General features: G+C 46.5%; 2 non-coding genes across 2 annotated transcripts; both read left to right on the top strand.

Annotated features, from left to right (window-relative positions):
- Positions 1-4257: 4257 nt before the first annotated feature.
- trnar-ccu (transfer RNA arginine (anticodon CCU)) lies at positions 4258-4330 on the top strand. The gene has a single exon. It is a non-coding gene; the product is annotated as a tRNA-Arg (tRNA).
- An 886-nt stretch (positions 4331-5216) lies between these two features.
- Positions 5217-5289, top strand: trnar-ucu (transfer RNA arginine (anticodon UCU)). Its single transcript has one exon. It is a non-coding gene; the product is annotated as a tRNA-Arg (tRNA).
- Positions 5290-5628: the final 339 nt, after the last annotated feature.

Below are 5628 nucleotides of genomic sequence, written 5' to 3'. Positions count from 1 at the left end.
GACAAAATACGGCAGTGGCTTGCTGCAAAACAGAACATGAGGCAAACCACAGGTGAAGGCAGTTAATTAACTAACAATCATTATACAAAACAAAACATATCATACCATACATTCGTATGTCCCGTTATCACTTGTCACCTCTTACAAGCAAACAGAAAGTATTAAACTCGTTCGAAACATAGCCCCAAGGACTCAACAACAATTTTAACAAAGGTTAACACCAGCACATGGTGGGACAATCTACAAGCATCCCCGTGATATCGAGTGATTTGGGAAACGATATCACTTTAAAACTATGTCTGGCTGCACTAAATGCTGTTTTAGTTGTACTTTACGCAGACTAAGTTCATTTAAAAAGTCATATTCACCCCAACTCTCCTCAGAGCACACCCCCCACGCTGCATCTAGAAAATGGAGGCTGTGAAGAAAGGGGAGGTTCCTTTGGCATCACATGGCCCTTCCCATAAACCTTTTCTCCTTTTTTCAAATTCTAAAGGGGAAAATGAACCGCGCCATCTAGTGGACTTAAATATTCACTGCATTTTCCCACTTGGCTACACATATTAGAGTGGCTTTCTAATAAGTTCAAGTTCAATGGCCCCCTTCCTTTTTCCAGGACTGTCGGGCGAACCCATACATTTTGGATGACTGACAGTTCTTTTGTCACAGCCAACTGCCATGCGTTCTCTGGAGTTTTAACAAACCAGTCCTCCACGCACCTGCACAGGGCGATCCCACCACAGGGAAAACACCCTCAGCCCATAAAGTCCACAAAAATATTCTCGACTGAGTCCATTCTTCAAACAGAGACTTTGCGATCTCGTCATCGTACAGGAAACACAGACAGTTAGCATGCAGGTACAGCAAGCAATTAGGAAGGCAAATGGCATGTTGGCCTTTATTGCAAGGGAGTTGGAGCTCAAGAGTAAGGAAGTCTTACTACAATTGTACAGGGCTTTGGTGAGACCACACCTGGAGTGCTGTGCACAGTTCTGGTCTCCTTATCAGAGAAGGACATACATGCCTTAGATGCAGTGCAACGAAGGTTCACTAGATTGATTCCTGGGATGAGAGGACTGTCCTATGGTGAGAGATTGTGTAGAATGGGCCTATACTCCCTGGAGTTCAGAAGAATGAAACATATAAGATTCAGAGCGGGATTGACAGGGTAGATGCTGAGAGGCTGTTTCCTCTGGCTGGAGTGTCTAAAACTAGGGGATATAGTCTCAGGATAAGGGGTCGGCCATTTAAGACTGAGATGAGGAGGAATTTCTTCACTCAGACGGTTGTGAATCTTTGGAATTCTCCACCCCAAAGGGATGTGGATGCTGAGTCGTGGAGTATATTCAAGGCTGCGATAGATAGATATTTGGACTCTAAGGGGAACAAGGGAATATGGGCTTGGGCAGGAAAGTGGAGTTGAGGTCAAAGATCAGTCATGATCTTATTGAATGGCGGAACAGTCTCGAAGGGCTGTATGGCCAACTCCTGCTCCTACTTCTTATCTTCTGATTGTGATGGACATTGAAGTCCACCTGATGGCATGAGAGTTCATGGGGTCGGGAGTCAGCGTTGAGGATTCCCAGGGCCACTCCCTCCTGTCTGTGGACCACTGGGCCGCCACCTCTGGTGGGTCTGTCCTGCTTGTGGGACGGGACATACCCAGGGATGGTGATGGAGGAGTCTGGGAACTTGGCTGATAGGTATGATCCTGTGTGGTTGCATTCTAGCCCAAGCTACAAGTTTAAAGTTACCTGGTCCCACTGACCATCCACCTCTTTGTTTACATCAGTCAGCCCTGGAAATTTCCACAGAAATACCTCCAGCAAACCCCTTGGTCACTCAGCCCACCCAAATCCCTGCTCCCACTTCCTCAAATTGTCAATTCACTTGTCCACAAGGTCCTTACCACCCTTGAGCTTATTGCGGATGATTGCACTGACATCACAACCTTGACGGAAACTTGGCTCACAAGTTACGATTAATGCAGCCTCCCCGCCTGGCTGTACTTTCCACCACTTGCCCCGTCTAATCCGCCATAGTATCAATCATAAAAAACACATCACCCCAGATGAGACTCAAACACATAATCCCTGACTTAGGAGGTCAGTGCCTTATCCATTAGGCCACTGGGGCTGAATACTAACAGCACCCCACCTGAGGACAATTGACCGCTCTGAAATTCCCCACATTTCCCAAATCCTGGAAAGTTAAGCACTGAGGGAAGCTATTTTCACCCATCATATCTGCCGCTGCTCACGTGCCGTGCCAGAGCCATCTGCAGCAACAACTTGCATTTATATAGCGTCTGTAAAGTAGTAAAACGTCCCAAGGGGCTCACAGGAGCGATTATCAAAGAGAATTTGACACCGAGCCACATAAATAGATACTAGGACAGGTGACCAAACGCTTATCATAGAATGGTTACAGCACAGAAGGAGGCCATTCGGCCCATCGAGCCCGTGCCGGCTCTCTGCAATACCACTTCAGCTAGTCCCACTGTCTCTGCCCCTTCCCCGTAGCCCTGCAAATGTTTTTCCTGCAGGTACTTATCCAATTCCCCTTTGAAAGCCGTGATTGAATCTGCCTCCACCAGCCTTCCAGGCAGTGCATTCCAGATCCTAACCACTCGCTGAGTGAAAAAGTTATTCCACACGTCACCTTTGGTTGTTCCACCAATCATCTTAAATCTGTCCTCTGGTTCTCGACCCTTCCAGCAATAGGAACAGTTTCTCTCTATCTACTCTGTCCAGACCCCTCATGATTTTGAACACCTCTCTCAAATCTACTCTCAATCCTCTCTGCTCTAAGGAGAACAACCCCAGCTTCTCCAGTCTATCCACGTAACTAAAGTCCCTCTTCCCTGGAATCATTCTCGTAAATCTTTTCTGCACTCTCTCTAAGGCCTTCACATCCTTCCTAAAGTGCGGTGCTCATAATTGACACAATACTCCAGTTGGGGTCGAACCAGTGTTTTATACAGGTTCATCATAATTTCCACGATTTTCTACTCTATACCTCGGTGGCAGGACATATTGAGAGAGTGGTTAACAAAGCATATGGGATCTTGGGCTTCATAAATAGAGGTTTTAGGTTTTGAGTACAAAAGTAGAGAAGTTATGCTGAACCTTTATAAAGCGCTGGTTGGACCACAACTGGAGTATTGCATCCAGTTCTGGTCACCACAATTTAGGAAGGATGTGAAGGCCCTTGAGAGGGTGCAGAGGAGATTTACCAGAATGGTTCCGTGGATGGGGGATCTTAGCTATAAGGACAGGTTGGAGAAGCTGGATTTATTTTCATCAGAGCAAAGGAGGTTGAGGGGTGATTTGATAGAGGTGTACAAGATTATGACGGGTTTGGACAGGCTAGACGGGGAAAGGCTCTTCCCAATAGTTGATGGCACAAGGACTAGGGGACACAGATTGAAGGAATTGGGCAAGAGATACAGGGGGGATGTGAGAAAAACTTTTTTACACAGTGAATGGTGATGACCTGGAACTCGCTGCCGACGGAAGTGGCGGAAGTGGAGACACTCAATGTTTTCAAGGGGAGACTGGATAGGCACTTGAGGGAAATAAACTTGCAGGGCTATGGGAATAAAGCGTGGGAATGGGACTGACTGGATTGCTCTACAGAGAGACGGCACGGACTGGATGGGCCGAATGGCCTCCCTCTGTGCCGTTATGACTCGATGACTCTACAACTCTATTCATGAAGCCCAGGATCCCGTAAGCTTTTTTAACTGCTTTCTCAACCTGCCCTGCCACCTTCAATGATTTGTGTACATACACCCCTAGTTCTGTCTGTTCATGCACCCACTTTAGGATTGTACCCTTTAGTTTATATTTCCTTTCTTCATTCCTTCGACCAAAATGTATCAGTTTTCTGCGTTAACTTTCATTTGTCACGTGTCCGCCCATTCCACCAGCCTGTCTATGTCCTCTTGAAGTCTATCACTATCCTCCTCACTGTTCACTGCACTTCCAAGTTTTGTGTCATTTGCAAAGTTTGAAATTGTGTCCTGTACAAACTTTACTCTGGCTGTGCAGTTTGGGTTTGATTGATTACCTACCGTCGTATTCGGGCCACATGGGGAGAATGGGGTGAATCGATTCATTAGCCACCCAACAATGTGCATTTTAAATCCTAATCAAAGATTTTCTGTCTGCGGTGAGAATAATTTGCCCTGTAAATAATGATTTGGCAGTCACAAACTGACCCTTAAGTCTCATGATTTTCATTACTTTGTATACAGCCCCAGTGGCCTAATGGATAAGGCACTGGCCTCCTAAGCCAGGGATTGTGGGTTCGAGTCCCATCTGGGGTGATATATTTTTAAGATTGGCACTATGGTATAGCCGTCAAGGTCCAGAATGTCAATGCAACCATCCAGAATAAACTCGCAGATGGTCAGGGCAGTGCTCGCAAGTTGATAGACATTCTGAAGGGATTTGGGAGGGCAGAGTAACCGAGAGGTACGCTGGAGCTGTTAATGTGGAGAAGTGTTGTGTGGCAGAAAGCAGTGGTGAAGTTGGAGGCCACCATAAGATCCAGAAATGGACGTCGGCCCAGGAGAGTGAATTTCTGGTCAGGACCCGGACAGCAGCAAAATAAACGAGTGGGACAGTCACAGACACAGCAGCGATGGGGGATGGGCTGCAAACTGGACAAAGTTACCTTCAAACTTAAGCAACTGAATAGAAGATCAGAGTCACAGCAGCTGAGTCGTCCAGTGGAGCAGTTTAGTATTGATGGCAGAGAAGGCCAGGAATTGGGAATCAAATTTGAGCAAAGTTCCAGGGCTCACTGATGAAAACAAAGAGCGGGCAGGGTCGGGGAATGGGCAGTGGGCACGGTATCTCCCTAAACATCTCCGCCTCGCTGCCTCTCTCTCCTCCTTTAAATGTTCCTTAAAACCTACCCCTTTGACCAAGGTTTAGGACTCCTGTCCTAATATCTCCTTATGTGGCTCGGTGTCAAATTCTGTTTGATAATCGCTCCTGTGAAGCGCCTTGGAATATTTTACTACGTTAACGACGCTATATAAATGCAAGTTGTTGTTGTAGGTGGCTCTGGTATGGCGCGAGCAGTGACAGATATGATGGGTGATAATAGCTCCCATCTCTGCTGAACTTTCGAAGACTCTGAAACTGAGGCAGATGTCACATTTCGGAGCGGTCAATTGCCCTCAGGCGGGTTACCTTTTGTATTCAGCCCCAGTGGCCTAATGGATAAGGCACTGGCCTTCTAAGCCAGGGATTGTGGGTTCAAGTCCCATTTGGGGTAATGTGTTTTTAATGATTGAAACAATGGCGGTTTAGGCGGGGCAAGTGGTGGAAGGTGCTGCCAGGCGGGGAGGCTGCATTAAGGAGGATTGTATTATCACCTGTCGCCAAGATTCCAACAAGGCCGTAAGGTCAATGCAATCATCCACAATAAGGAGGGAGAGAGAAGACAGGCCAGTTAGCCTGACATCAGTCATCGGGAAAATGTTGGAATCCATTATTGAGGAAATGGTAACAATGCACTTAGAAAATCATATGATTAGGTTTTTGTGAAAGGGAAATTGTGTTTAACAAATTTATTGGAGTATTTTGAGGATGTAACTAGCAGGGTAGATAAATG

Source organism: Somniosus microcephalus, chromosome 28 (genome assembly GCF_052327205.1).
Source record: "Somniosus microcephalus isolate GS21.2 chromosome 28, FLI_Smic_1.0, whole genome shotgun sequence".
Classification (NCBI taxonomy): domain Eukaryota; kingdom Metazoa; phylum Chordata; class Chondrichthyes; order Squaliformes; family Somniosidae; genus Somniosus; species Somniosus microcephalus.
Note: the sequence above shows the minus strand (reverse complement) of the source record. Positions and strands in the feature narration are given on the sequence as shown.